Genomic DNA, 15,887 nt, shown 5'->3' on the forward strand with positions numbered 1-15,887 from the left:
CTTGCATATTTCTTTGCTAATTTGACATCCAAAAAGTGTTTCTGCACCATTGCTTTCCTAACAGATTTGGGGTCCATAAATAAAGGAATGATACTTGTCATTTTACAAGGAACCATTAGAAAAATGGATAAACAACTACAATTTAGGGAGTTTCAAGTTCATTTGGTAGGGAGAATAAAGAAAGTATGAACAAGAAAATGACTATTGCTTTTAGAAGATATCACTAAATGGGAGGTTGGGGATTAAACTAAAAAACTGGAAATGTATGCCAAGCTCTTTTGAATAATCAGATACCAATGGTCATCAATTTTCATTTTTTCCAAGATTCATCTATCTAAAAAAGATGGGGCATTAAGGATGGAAAAAAATAAATAAAATTGGATGGTAGAGAGGCCAACCACAGCAGGAGGAGCTATTGCAGTAGAGGAGTTTTCTAGAGTAGTGCATCAGACCACAATATCTGTCTTAACGTTTTTATGATTTAGTTAGGCATTCTTGCATTAATTTGCACGGGTGTCTACAAATTCCTTTACAATAAAAATTTGATTTATTGTTATTTAGCTAACATAAATCCCTGTATGTTCTTTGACATTAATTAGATTTCATGCGTGAAAAAACTTTTGATTTCAAACATGCTTTGTTATTCAAATTTCTTTATTCATTCCTTAGTTGTGTGTAGAACATAATTCATTGTGGAATACTCTGTAGGAATTTGGTAGTCCTTGAGCAATTTAGTTTGTGTCTTTCTTCAACAAATAGACATTGGTTCAACCTGTGGGGCTCTCTTTATCAAGCATAGTCTGAAGATGATTAACAAAGAAAGCTAGATAAGTTGGCATCGTTTATAGTTTTGGCAATTTTAATGTTATTCTTTTAGATGTAGTGTGACTATTAGGACTCGTTATGATGTTTATAATAAAAGTTGTGATAGGATAAGCAATCTTTTACTTCGGTCTTTCTTTCATGACTATACTTTATTGCTCCTTAAATAATATGTTAACGATGTCTCAGTGGCTCTCTAGTATTTCTTGGTCATAGTGGATAAGACTTTATATTTGGCGTCTCTGTAATTGTTTTATGGAGTGTGGAGAATGATTAGTTTCTTGACTAATGTTTGGCCTGCTCCATGCTTATATAATTGTTTAGGTAATAGGATTCTCTTTAATTTCCAGTGACTGCAAATAACTCGTGGTGGGTGCTTGATAATTGTATGATTTCTTATAAAAAGACCATTATGCAGCAAAATTCTCTAGTCATGTGGTCTCATCGTGACGATCATATATATGTTTAGACATTAGATTTTTTATTTATGGTTTTGATAGACTGGACTTGAGCCTTAAAATAGTGATGTCAACCCCTTTTAATTGACAGATCATACTTATCCCACTCATTGGTGTTTTTACTGGTAGCTTGGTTTAAGTGGAATATCTTGAAATGTTTACATATTGTCGCATTTTTGTAAGAATTTTGCCAACAGTTCCTACCAAAGCTAATAGGATTATTGATTATATGGATGCATAAAATGCAGAAAAGTGCCCTGACCAAGAGGTGAGAAGGAACCTATCAATTCAAGTGATAAAATAAATTGCCTTGATAATTCTAAAATGGCTGAAAGATTGACTGCTTTATCACAAGAAAATGTTGAGGCTTTTGAAAGATATATTGCAAAGGAACTAGGTGTTTCCAACTATTATGTTTCTTCTGCTTCTAATGATCCTTTTCTTACTGGAGTCCAATTTTACATGACAAAAAATTATTTATGAGGTGTCAACCAAAAATTAGTAAGGATTTTTAGCAGTTACCATGCTGCAGGTAAATAAATAAATAATGAAAGATAGTGGTTAGTATAAGAAGGATTGTATCCATTACTAAAATAATAGTCTAAACGAACAGGTGTGACTCGATCTATTTACACATATAAAAAGAAAAGAAAAATTCACTTGGAGATAGAATCAACATATCAATATAAACCATCGAAACAAAAAAAATTAGAATTATAATTTATGACATTACATTACTTCAGATTAGCATTGAATTCACCAATTAAGAAATACACCCAGTCGAAAACTATAATTCATAAAATAAAAGTCATGCACCACTCAATGTAGAAGCATTCCAAAATTGTTCCAAAATTGACTTGTCAATCCATTAAGTTCTTCAAATTGGATAGTATTGGAAGGATGACCTTTCATTCCCTTGACAAGCTAGGGATGGAACCTTGGTATTATCATTGCTGAGTGGTGCAGAAGCACCTAGGTAGGCTAAGGGTTGACCTAGGGATTCTTTGATGTTTTGACTTGCAATGATTCTAGCCATATAACTAGAACAATAAGGGGACCAAATTGGTCCTAAGGTGAGATTAGATAGATTAGAACAACCCCAAAATGCAATATCGCTCCTAGTTGCTAAAGAATTACTTATTTGGCTCAAAGAGAATTTTTGGGTGTTGACGGAAAAATAGGAAAAGTAAGTGTTTTAAGTTCCTTGTTAGTTCTTTTGTACCTATCTAAGGCTTTTTGAAAATTTTGATAGAAAGTGGAGCAAGTTTGGGAAGCAAAAATGTAAAATTACAAAAATTGCTCAATTCTTGCAAAAGTTGTCATTGGCAACTTTTCCAATTTTCTTGCAAATTAGGAAATTTCTTTCTAGGAGCTCTTCAACCACTTAAAGTAGTTATTGTTTTTCATGCCAAGCCTATATAATTCCAATATCAACCTTTTTAAGCGGTTGGAGAAGTAAGATACTGTAGTGTATATATTGTGCAAACAACATCTTAATAACAATTTTGTTTGTTTCAAGTTCTTTGTATGTGTACAAAGTAGACTTAGTGTATTTTGTGTCGGCAATGATAGTGGAGATTGTTTTCAAATTCTATTCATAGGTTTTTTTTTAATTTAATTTAATTTAATTTTTTAATTTAATTTAATATTTTAATTTTTTTTGTATGGTTTGTAGTGCTTAGATTAATTGTTTTGTGTTCTAGCAATTTCTTGTTTTGAACAGGGTAGTTAGCACAAAATGGGGTCTCAGGGCCATTTCCCATAGTATGAAGTTTAAGGCCTCTTGGGATGTGGAGCTACATTACTCTATATAATGTATAGAAAAGGAGAGTCCATGGGAAGCACAACAAGTATTTTTAGAGTGATGCACTATGCAAGCCATTTTTTTTTTAGAGATCACAGATTGACAAATGAGTTGTGAAGAAGATTGTGAGTATAGAGACATCATTCCAAGAATATGGTGAGTGAGAAGGAGGTGCAAACTAGCCCCACTATAGAGGAGAAGTATTGGTGATGCTGCAAAATAGGGTTTTGAAGAAAACAACAGTCAAACCCTTCAAACCCTAATTTATAGGCTAAAATTGTGCCTAAGTTGCATGGACAAGTTGGTGATTCAAGAGCTTCAAAATCTCCTAGATTTATGTAAAGGGTATTTGGATTGCTAATTTTATTTGCAACTTATTAAGGAATTTTTGCAAAATATACATATTTTTGTGCACTAGGAGGGCTAAACTTTGTAGGCTTTTTCCTAGCATTTGAGTGCATTTGCACTTGTGGTTTGCAAAAAAATTAGGGTTGGGATCTTATTTTTGGTTGAGAACATTGGAGAGAGTCCTGAATCATTCCCAGGTATAGATATGACCATATGGAAATATTCAAAGAGCATTAGGGTTATTTGTGTATTTGGGGAAATTATGACCAAACTTGTACTAACCATTTGATGTGCACCAATTAAAGAAAATGGATCTATTAGCTAAGATCCTTAGAGGAAATTGGTTGTGTAGAAGTCCTATTTGATCAAGTAGATGACCTAATGAAGAGCATGGAGAGCTTGGGGTTTGAGAGAAAGATTGGTTGGCACATTAGAGTGGTATCAAAGTAGGTTTAAGATTCGTACAAAATTGGCAGATGTCTCCAACTACTAGAGAATCAGTAGGTGAAACCAACTTGGTGACTAATTCATAAAAATACAAGAAAGTAGATGAAAAAAATTCTTGAAGTGACTCTAGCAGAGATGAAAAAATAGTTAGATGGAGTTGTTGATGTAGTACAGAGGAAGGAAGCAGAAGACAATGAAAGGGTAAGGAGGAAGTAGAAGAGGATATGGTACTTCAACTTGACCTTTTCTAAAATGAAGAGCCCTTTTTGAAGGATATCAAAGCCCAAGGAGGAAAAATATTGGACGGTGTGCCACTTTTCAGTGGAAAGATGGACATAGATGCATTCATGCACTGGATAGATGGCATGGAGAACCATTTTGAGTGTAAGGGGGTATTAGTGGCACAAGAGGTTAAAGTAGCTAAGTCAAGGATCAAAAATTCAACATTGAGATGGTGGAAACACCTACAAGATGAAATAATCAACATTGGTTAGAATCCTATAGAAAACTAGAAGGTTGTGGTCACTAAAGTGAAGTTGTACTCCCTACCTAAAGAATTTGAGATCTAGCTCCACAGGGAAAGGCGAGGACTGAAGAAAAGGACCTAGATCTCACATCCTATGCTAAGCAATTTTAGAGGCTATTTTTAAGATCCAAACAACAAGAAGAAGAGACAATTAAGGTGGCTAATTATCTAGGTTTCTTGAAGTGTAATATACAAGAGGAACTTAGCTTTTATGCACCTACCATAGTTAAAAGGTGCCACCAACTAGTTCTGAAGGTGGGGGAAAGAACGAAAGGAAATGAGATTCTAACTTCAAGGATAGAGGAAAGGGTAGAAATCAAAGAGGACAAAGGTGAGGTGACCAAGGTAGAGGAAGTGAGCAAAAGAATTAAGGTGAGGGAAAGCTCATAGAGAAAAATAGTGACAACTCTTCAAGAGGTGGTTACAATAGAGAAAGAGAAAATCAAGGAGGATCCAATAGGAGATGAGGATTAGGTAGATTCAATTCATACTTTGCATGTATGATATGTTATATAACTATGGACAGTTGGGTCATTCAGCCATAGAGGTCTAGACAAGCCTTCTTCCTCAAACCAAGACTAAAGAATGGCATATGTGCAAGAGGATTGCAACAAAGAATCAAATGTGGACCACATAAAATATGAAAAAGGAAAAAATCTCATGTTTACGAGAGTACTAATTAAAGAACTAGCTCCTAATGAACCTAAACATAGAAGGGTGTTGTTTAGGATAAAATGCAAAATCCTTGGAAAAAGTGTGCAAAGTGGTGGTGGATTCAGGTTCAACGAATAATGTAATATTAGAGGAGGTTCTTACTAAAGTCGAATTGCAGAAAATGTCTCACAAAAACCCTTACAAAGTCACTTGGATTAATGAGGGGCAACATCTTGGTTAATGAGCAAGCGTGGGTGGATTTTTCCATAGTAGGATACAAAGATAAATTGTTGTGTGATGTTTTGCTTCTGGATTGTTGTCATCTTTTTCTAGGTAGGCCTTGAAAATTTAATAGTGAAGTTGTATATGATGGTAGAGCTAATGCCATAATATTTAAGAAGGGAGGTAAGACCTTAAAAATTTCATTGTTATTAGAAGGGGAAGAATCTCAACCCAAAGTACTAGTGTGCTATTTTTTAGTGGAAGGGAGTTTGTGGAACACCACAAGGATGAGGATGTTGAAAATAATGGATCAATTATATATTGTTATTGATCTTACACAAAATGTCATAAATTCACTAGTCAGTTTCTACTGAGCTCAGTCAGGTGGTGAAGATAGTTCTCTATGTCTTTCAAGCACTCTAGTGAATGCCAAGTTTAGATGATAGTATCTATCAAGCTCACTTCGGATACAAAAGAAAGTTGGAAGGTAACAAGTGTTAACCAAGCTCACTTAGTTAAAAAATAGAATTTGCAAAAGTCAGTGTCTACCGAGTTCACTCAGGAGACAAGGAAAAGTTGGCACGAAAACTAGTGTTAACAAAGCTCACTTGTTTAATGAAGAAAAATCTATTTTGGTGAGTGCCTACCTACAATGGTTGAATAAAAAAGGATTTTCTTATTTTGGAATATTGAGTTTATGGATTTTTTTGATAGTTTTAATTGATTGAGGAGATGTATATAGATTTCTATAAGTTATATTCAACCAAACTTGATAATGTATAAGATATAAATATAAGTTCAAGTTGTGAAATTGAGTGCGGAACAAGTGTGAAAAGATAAAATGATTCTTAGAGGAAAAAAATTGGAAGGATAATAAGAATATCCATGTGGAGATGCAAAGAAACATTTGATCAAGCAGGATCAAGTATTAAAGTCAACATTGAGATCTAAAATTAGAAAAGATAAGTTTGCATCAGCAATTAGGTTGTATAATTATTACTCTCTAACCATTGTAGTAGTGAACTAAATATCTTAATAGAGTTGGCTTAAGAACTATTTGTAAATCCTCTAACAAGGTGGCATATCCACTTGAAGTGTCTTGAAGACCTCTAACAAGAACACTCATAATAAGTTGATTAAATCCTATAATAGAGTCACATCTATCAATATGTATTGTAACATTTAATAGGTTTGGGTCCTAACAAGGCTCATTCCAAAAGAGTGAAAATAGTAACTAGTTGTAATTGGTGATTTTTCCCAAATTGGGTTTCCACATTAAATCTTGGTGTCACTTGTGTTCATTCTATTTCTTTTATGTGTATGAAACTAAGTTAATTGAGGATAATCATATGAAACATCTAATGATCTAAATAATTACCAAGTTACAATTCACTTTTTAGTTCTTGCTGAGTTACATGATTTGCTAGTGTAAGTGAAGTGCATGTGTGTCTCCCTTGTAGCAACAAAATATAGTTTATCAAGATTTATGTTTGAATTGTGTTGACATCTAGGGCATTTTGGATTTATTTTTGTGGTAATTGATTCACCCGTCCCCTCTCAATTACTCCTCTTATATTTCCAACAATTGGTATCAGAGTAGAATTCATTGAATTTATTTGAGATAAATTCACCTCCTCTATCCAACCTTACACATTTTAGTTTCTTTCATGTCAATTTCTCAACTCTAGCTAAATACCACTTGAACTTTTGAAAAGCTTCAGACCTATCTTTCAAATACATTACGATCATCATTCTAGAGTAATGATCAATAAATAAAATGAAATGCTTATCTTGGTTGTCGCTATCTATTCTAATATTTCCACAAAGATATGTATGAACCAACTCCAAGACTTCTTTTGAATGATAGTTTTTTCTTTTGAAACTATTCTTTCCCATCTTACCAATTTGACAACTTTTTCATAGACCCATATCAAGTTTTGTCAAACTAGGAATACCTCTTAATATTTTTATTTTTCTTATCTTGACCAAGTTATCAAAGTTCACATGACACAACCTTTTATGTCAAAACCATCTTTCTTCTACTTAACAAATGAAACATGAACTTTCACTAAAATCTAGGTAGAGTAAGTTACCTTTTTCTAATTACCAGACACAACTAGATTTTCTCTTCCATCTAGGAACTTGGCCTTCCAATTCATGAATTCTACCTTGGAAGAAATGTTATTCAAGTATTCCGCACTCAGTAGATTATGCTTTAGTCCTTCAACCTAATAGGCACTGTCAAATCTGAGTTCATTGGTTAGTAAAATTCAACCTTTTCCTTATGCAACAAGGTTCATTATTTTGAAATCTAACACTACCACCATCATAGTGTTGTATATGTTCAAACTTTGATTTATTACAAGTCATATGTTAAGAAGAGAAACTATCAATAATCCATGTATCATTCTTACTAACATGAGTAATAAGTTCCATCTTATCTAACTCATCACCTGATTCATCTTTTACATCTATATAGATCATATCATCATTACCACTACTATTAGAATATTTAGTCATAAAACAAGATTTCTTACCTTTTTCCTTGTAACCCTTGTAGTTTTTGAAATCCTTCTTGCCTTTGAGTTTACAACTTTTATTTTCATCTTTGCGTTCTCTATTTAGACACATTGTAACAATGTGGCCAACTACTTCACATGAGAATAAGATTAGAGGAATTTTACCTTTATACTTCCCTCTACCTTTGGGATATTTTCTTGCATGTAGGGCTTCAATAAATTCAATATCCCTATTAGAACTTTCTTCCTTTTCTTCACTTTCAAATTGGTTGCCTTTTGATCTTCCACCTTTCTTCTTGAGTGAAATCTTGGCTTCAAATGCAAACTCAATACCTTTGGAACTAGGAACATAATTGTCATAGTTATCTAGCTCAAAGGCTATCAATCTTCCCACTAGAGCATCCAAATTTATCTTATTATTTGGATCACATATCATTTCTTAAATTGTAGATACTCTAATTGCATAGATAGGAAGAATGGTTTTATGTACCTTTCTTAAAATTGTTTGATCATCAATGTCTCCTCTAGAGGCTTTGATTGCACTTACACTTGCTTTGATTCACTCAACATATTTTGCAATTTTTTCATCCTCTCTCATCTTCATCTAATCAAAATGGCCTTTAAGACTTTATTCTTTGGCTCTCCTTACAATTTCATCTCTTCCATAGATATTTTTTAGTTTGGTCCACATCTCATGAGTAGTAGTACAACCTTGGCCTCATCAAATTTAGCATAAGAAAAATATCCTTGGCTAAAAGCACAAAGCTATGTCACCATTCAGGCTGTCTTATCAGAACAACTAAATTTGAGTATTTCTATCTAAAACTCAATTTTTTTAAAACAAATGATCTTGATAAATTTATTCTAACTAAGCTTGAACAATTTTCCAATTGGAAATGTCTATTAAATACATGTTTTATACTAGTCAATATCCAATTACTAAATAAATGCAATTATTTTAGAGAATGGACATTTCAATAACTCTTACTATTTTTTATGATGTTTTTTTAATAACATATAAACACCATTTTATAGAGAACAAAGTCAAAAATATTCACATGTAGAGTTCATGGTGTTTTAATTAGATATAGTATTTTCTAATTAAAAAATTATACAAGTACATATTTTAACACTTAGGAAGTTGTCAAATTTGAGAAAGAAAATAATATTAAATCAAATCAATAAAAATTAAAAATTATATGATGTTCTAGAGGAGAGAGTTCTCTTTTAGAATCTATAAGTTTTCTTTTGGTTAGAAAATAATTATTTTTAATAATGTGGTGGGAGATGAAAACTATCGATTTGAATAAGTTGAAGTTTGAATCATTATAAAAGAGAAAATATAGGTCTAAAGCCAATTTTTATTTTTAATTGTTTGAGCTAGTATGTTATCTATAACATAATATGAAGTCAAAGGGAAATAAGTTTATTTCCATATAGTTTTGTGGTGGGATCTAGAACCCTAATTTCCAACAGTTTTTAGCAACTAGAAATTTATCAATAAAAAATAGGAAATATATCATTCCTTATTCCAAATAATAATTAAAAAATATAATACTAAACTTCGTCCATTTTTACACATTTCATTAGTTTACATCATTTCCAAATTCTAATTAATAATACCAATGTATGCCATTGAAGTTGAACAATTATACTTTTGTTAACCTTTTCCTTTGTGAAAGGGTGACATAGGTTTGTGGTTTTACCCCCTTATGGAACTAGAGAGATAAATTCAATCAAGAAGGATCAAGTATTAAAACTAGAATTTAGATATGAAATTAGAAAAGATAACTTTGCATCAGTAATCAGGTTGTATCATTGTTACTCTCTAACCACTGTAGCAGTGAACTAAATCTCTTTATAGAGTTGTCTTTATAGCTATCTGTAAATCCTCTAACAAGGTGACATTTCTACTTGAAGTGTCTTGAAGAACTCTAACAAGACCACTCCTAACATGGTGATTAAATTCTTTGATAGGGTCGCATTTGACAGTGTGTTTTGTAACCTTTAATAAGATTGACTCCTGACAAGGCTCACATTAGAGAAGTGACAAATAATAAATAGTTGCAATTGATAGCTTTTCCCAAAGTGGTTTTCCATGTTAAATCTATGTGTCACTTGTGTTCATGCTATTTATTTTATGTGTATGCAACTAAGTTAATTAAGCTTAATCACATTAAACATATAATGATCTGAATATTTATTGAGTTACATTATTTATTAGTCTAAATTGAGTGTGTGTGTGTGGGTGTTCTCTAAGTTACAATAGAATACAATTAATTAGAATTTATGGTTTGAATTGTGTTGACATTTAAGGCATCTGGGATTTAATTTTTGGTAGCTGATTCACCCCTCTCCTCTTAGTTACTCATATTATATTTCCAACAAATAGATGTTAAAGTTTTGAAATAGTGCTTAAGTTCGAAGCCAAGGAAAATGTAGCCAAGGAACCCTTACTAGTTGAAGTCCAAACTTTTCTTGAAAAGTACAAGGACATAGTGAGTGACAATACTCTAGCTACCCTAAATCCTAGGAGAGTTATATGTCATCAAACTATTTTTTTTCTAGGTGCTTCCATTCCTAATAAAGAAGCATACAAGATCACTCCAGATTAGAACCTAGAAGTGGCAAGACAAGTCTTAAAATTGATGGATCAAGGTTTGATATAAAAGAGCAGAAGCCCATATGTATTTCCTATTGTGTTGGCATCTAAGAAAGAGGGAAATTTGAGATTACATATGAACTCTAGAGCCATAAAGAGGATTGCAATTAGGTATAGGTTTTCCATACCTTTGATTGAATACCTTATGGATTGTCTTGAAGGCACTAAATATTTCTCTAAGTTTTACTTGAAGAGTGGTTATCACCAGATGAGAATAAAGGAGTGAGATGAATGGAAAATAACATTTAAGACTACTGATGGTCTTTATGAGTGGCATGTGATGTTATTTTCTCTTTCCAATGCTCCTAGAAAATTCATGAGGCTAATGAATGATGTGCTCAAGGACTTCATAGGAATATTTTTAGTTGTATATCTTGATGATATACTTATCTTCAACAAGACTAGAGAAGAGCATATCAAGCATGCTGAGGTAGTTTTGAAAAGACTTCATGAAGAGAAGCTAGCCATGAACCTTGAGAAATGTGATTTCTTTAATGAAAAAATTGTGTACCAAGGATTTGTGGTATCTCAAGGCACATTAAAGATGGAGAAGGAGAAGGTTGCTGCTATACTAGATTGGCCAACACCCACCACATCTATTGAGGTAAGAAGTTTCCATGGTTTGTCTCAATTCTATAAGAAATTTATTAGGAATTTTAGTGGTATTTTAACCTTTGTTAGATAATATAAAGGGTGGAGTCAATTCTAAGTTTAAGTGGACATTAAAAGCTGAAAAGTCATTTAAAATGTTGATGAAGCAAGTAGATACTCAACCTAGTTTACAATTTTATAATTTTGAGAAATTGTTCACCCTAGAATGTAATGCAAGTGGCTTAGTAGTAGGTTGAGTTTTTTTGTCAAGAAAGTAGGCTAGTGGCCTTTTATAGTGAGAAACTTAAAATGAGGCCAAGAATAAGGATGCATTTTATTACTTAGAGCTATATGCCTTACTTCAGTGTCTTAGGAAGTGGAGACACTATTTTTGCCCAAAGATTTTTTTGTGTTTAAATATAATCAAGTTCTTAGCTACATAAAAGCTCAAGATAAGTTGAGTAACGAAAAATTGAAGTGGATGGAGTACTTGTGGACCTTTACCTTCACAATCAAGCACAAGAATTGGCAATTGAATAATGTGGTAGATGCACTAAGTAGACGGATAATGATAGTCCAAGAAATTCAACTCTAAAGAATTAGGATAGAGAGTTTTCAAAATATTTAAAAAGAAGATGAGGAATTTTCTAAAGCCTACAAGGTATGCAATGATTTTAAGAATCATTTTCATAGAAATTTTTAAAAATATGCTTTGTAAAATAGGTTGTTATTCAAGGGTAACTAGTTTTGTGCACCAAGGTGCTCCATGAGAGAGAACCTAATAAACAAAAATCCTAATAGAAGCCTAAGTGGATACTTTGGTGTCAAAAAAACCATATAACTGGTGCAAAGATTCTATTATTGGCCAAAGCTAGTAAGGGATGTAATCAAGTATGTACAACAGTCTATGATATGCATGAAAGCCAAAGGATGAATGACCAATGTAGGTATTTATCAGCCTTTACCAATTCCAAATAGGCCAATGGATTATGTAAGTATGTGTGTTGTTGTAGGTTTACCATAAACCAAGAAAGGGTATCATAGCATTTATGTTGTTGTAGATAGATTCAGAAAAATATGATATTTCATTCTATGTAGGACAACTAATGCTCCAACTCATATTGCCCATCTATTTTTCAAAGAGGTTGTAAGGATTCATGGACTTCCATTAAGAATTGTGTCAGATAAGGATGTTAAATTTATGATCCATTTTTGGAAAACCTTTTCGAAAAGCTTGGTACAAACATGTCATTTTGTTCAGCTTACCATTCCCAAATTGATGATAAATCAAAGTTGATAATAGGACCTTAACTAAGGAATATGGTCAAAGCTGGGATGTTATCATTTTCCAAGCAGAATATGCCTATAATGATAGAAGGAATCAAGCCATTAGAAATATTTCTTTTGAGATAATTTATTCAATGCATCCAAGGGGTATATGTGAAATGAGATATCTTGGTCATATGGATCAAAGAAGTGGTCAAGATGAAGATTTTTTTCAACCCATGAAGGAGATTCAAGAGCAAGTGAAGAAAACTATCCAAGCTAACACTAAAAAGCTCAAGGACAATGTGTATTAAAAGAGTTCAAGGATACTTAGTTTGCTATTGGAGACTATGCAATTGTCCAATTGAATAAAGCAAGGCTTTGAAAAGGTGTTCTCACCAAGCTATAGATGAAAAGAGTAAGGCTTTGAAAATATTGGCAAAATCTAGAGAAAATACCTATGAAGTAGATTTATCATCAAATCTAGGAATATCCCCTATCTTCAATTTCAAAGACTTTGTACAATTTAGAGTTAAATTTCCTCAGCTTAGTCTAGATGTTCAAGAAGACAATGAACCTATTGAAGCAGCTAGTATTAAGAAATTGGAAGCAGAGAAAGTGTTAGACTCAAAAGTGAAGAAGTCTACAAGGAAAAAGGTTTATATGGACCTTCTCATTCAATGGAAGGGAAATCCCATTTCATAGGCTATTTGGGTTTCTGAAAAATAGTTTAAGAAGGCTAGAATACCCCTAGACATTCTATCAACATGTGACTTAGTGTTTTTGATGGGGGAGTAGGTAGGCTAAGGGTAGACCTAAGGATTATTTTATGTTTTTTCTTGTAGTGATGCCTGACACATCACTAGATCAACAAAGGTACCAACTTGATCCTAAGGTTAGATTAGATAGGTTAGAAGAGCCCCAAAATGCAATATTGCTCCTAAATGCTCAAAAATTGCTCATTTGGCTCAATAGAGAATTTTTGGGTTTTGAGTGATAAATAGGGAAAGTAAGTGTCATCTACCTATCTAAGTCCCTTTTCAAAATTTTATATCATGTAAATAAATTTCGAGAAGAAAAAATGGAAAATTGCAAAAATTGTTTATTTCTTGCAAAAGTTATTAGTGACAACTTTTGCAATTTTCTTGCATATCGAGAAACTTCTTTGTGTGAGCTCTTCAATTTATTAAGGTAGTTGAGTTAGGTCACTAAAAGATCATATAAGGCCAATATCAATCTTTTCATGGGGTTGGAGAAGCAAGTTACTTTAGTGTACGGACTGTGAAGACATAATCTTAATAACATTTTTTTGTTTCTTCAAGTTCTTGGCATGTGTACAGGTTAGATTAGTGTTTTATGCATTGGAAGAGATAGTGAATTTTTTTTTTCCAATTCTATTCATTTTTCTTTTATTCATAAGTTTTTTAATGCTTAGATTAATTGTTTTGTATTCTAGCAATTTGTTGTTCTAAACAAGGCAGTTAGCACAAAATGGGGTCTTAGGGCCATTTCCCACCATGTGAAGTGTATGACCTCTTTAGACTTGGAAATAGACTCTTTGTATGTAATTTACAAAAAAGAAGAGCCCATGCACCACACAAGAAATATTTTTTAAGTGATTCCTTGAGCAAGCCATTCATGTTTCATTAGTGATCACAAATCAAAAAATGAGATGTGGAGAGGATTGAAAGTATAGAGACATCAATCCAAGAAAATAGTGAGTGACAAGGAGGTCCAAGATAACCCTAATCTAGAGGATAATTCTTGGTGAGTTTCCAAAATATGTTTTTGAAGAAAATAATAGTCAAACCCTTAAAACCCTCATTTATTAGCTAAAATTGTGTCAGGGGTGTATAGATAAGTTGGTAACTTAAGACCTTCAAAATATCCAAGATTTATGAGAAGGGTATTTGAATTGCTAGTTTTTTTGGGATCTTGTGAAGGGATTTTGAAAAATATATAGATTTTTTTACATTAGGAGGCCTAATCCTTGTAGCCATTTTCCTAGATTTGAAGTGCATTTGCACTTCTACTTTGCATCTCAATCAGGGTTGGGATTTTTTTTGGTTGAGAACCTTGGAGAGAGTCCTAAATAATTCCTAGGTATACATTTGGTCATATGGATAGATCCAAAGAGCATTGGGGTTATTTGTGTATTTGAGGAAGTTATGAGAAAACTTGTACTAACTAGTTGATGTGCACTAGTTAGAGGAATAAAATCTATTGTTTAAGATCCTTAGAGGAAATAGGGTGTGTAGAAGCCTTATTTGGTCAAGCAAATAACCTAATGAATACCTTAAAGAGCTTGGGGTTTTAGAGAAACATTTTTGGTCACACCATTGCCTAAATGACAAAATTCTTAAAATTCAATAGTTTTGTAAATTATCTCTAGAGAATTCCTGATTGATCGACTGTGGTTGTTGTGCTAAATAAATGACCTAAATATTCCTATAAATTTTGAAGAATTCAAAGAACTATTTGTTGGAAGTGATTGAAAAGATCATGAATGAAGAATAATGGAACTGGTAAAGAATGCTTTCAATCATTTTTTTGTCATTGATGTCAAACTTGCTACTTGCAGGAATGACAATTTCTTAAGTGATCCAAATACTATGAATTGGTTGATTGACAAGGAGGAGGAAATCAATAAGATGTAACTAGAGCACCTAGAGAAAGGTTGAATTTATGATGTTGTAATGAAGTATACGAATTAGCTAAGCCATTGATGAAATAGTGTATTGATGACATACTTTAAGAAATAGATGATGGACACACTGAGACACATCAAAGATGTAAGGTTTGACTAAGTCATTTGTAAAGCCTAGCTAAGTTCATTTGAGAGAGCCAAGCAAGCTAGTTAGAGCCGAGAAAATTCTTATTTGAAGCCGAGCTAGTTCAACTTTAATGTGTGCCGAGAAATCCTTTAAGTGCCAAGTGATTCAAGAAAATACTAGAAGCTGAGAAATACAAGAAAGCTTTAAGTGCCAAGTAACATAGGATTGTTTAGGTGTTGAGTAACACAGGATTGTTCAAGTGTTGAGAAACTCAGGAAAAGACTTTAGGTGCCAGACATCAGTAAATGCAGTAGAAGCTAAGTAACAAAGAAGGAGCCAAGCATCAGTAAACCAATGATGCTGAGTTGCTGAATTATTTGTTAAGTCAAAAGATTCGCTAGATTAGTAACGATAAGTTTGTTACATTGAATTTTGTGAATTAGTTGGATGATAAGGATGATGAGTAGATGTCATAGAATTTTATGTAAACCATGCAAACCAATTCAAGGCGAATGCTAATGGATTTATCATGAAATTTCTAGAAGAAACAATTTGGAAGGAAAATAGTATCATTTTCTCAGATCAAATCAAATTGATGAGCGGGAAGATTCGAGTAGGAAATAAAGAACATAACTTCTTTATAACGAGTTAAAAGTCAGAGATCAAGTGTGCATGTGTGAGGGAGTTGGTCATAAGTGTGGTGATGTGAAGAAGCCAAGAGAAGGCTAGTGTGAAGTGTCAAGAAGAGGATGTAGTGAGTAGAAAGGACAAAGCATCAAGACTCTGAGTTGATC

The sequence above is a fragment of the Cupressus sempervirens genome, chromosome 7, assembly GCF_028749045.1.
Source record: "Cupressus sempervirens isolate cs-2001-9-10 chromosome 7, ASM2874904v1, whole genome shotgun sequence".
Classification (NCBI taxonomy): Eukaryota; Viridiplantae; Streptophyta; class Pinopsida; order Cupressales; family Cupressaceae; genus Cupressus; species Cupressus sempervirens.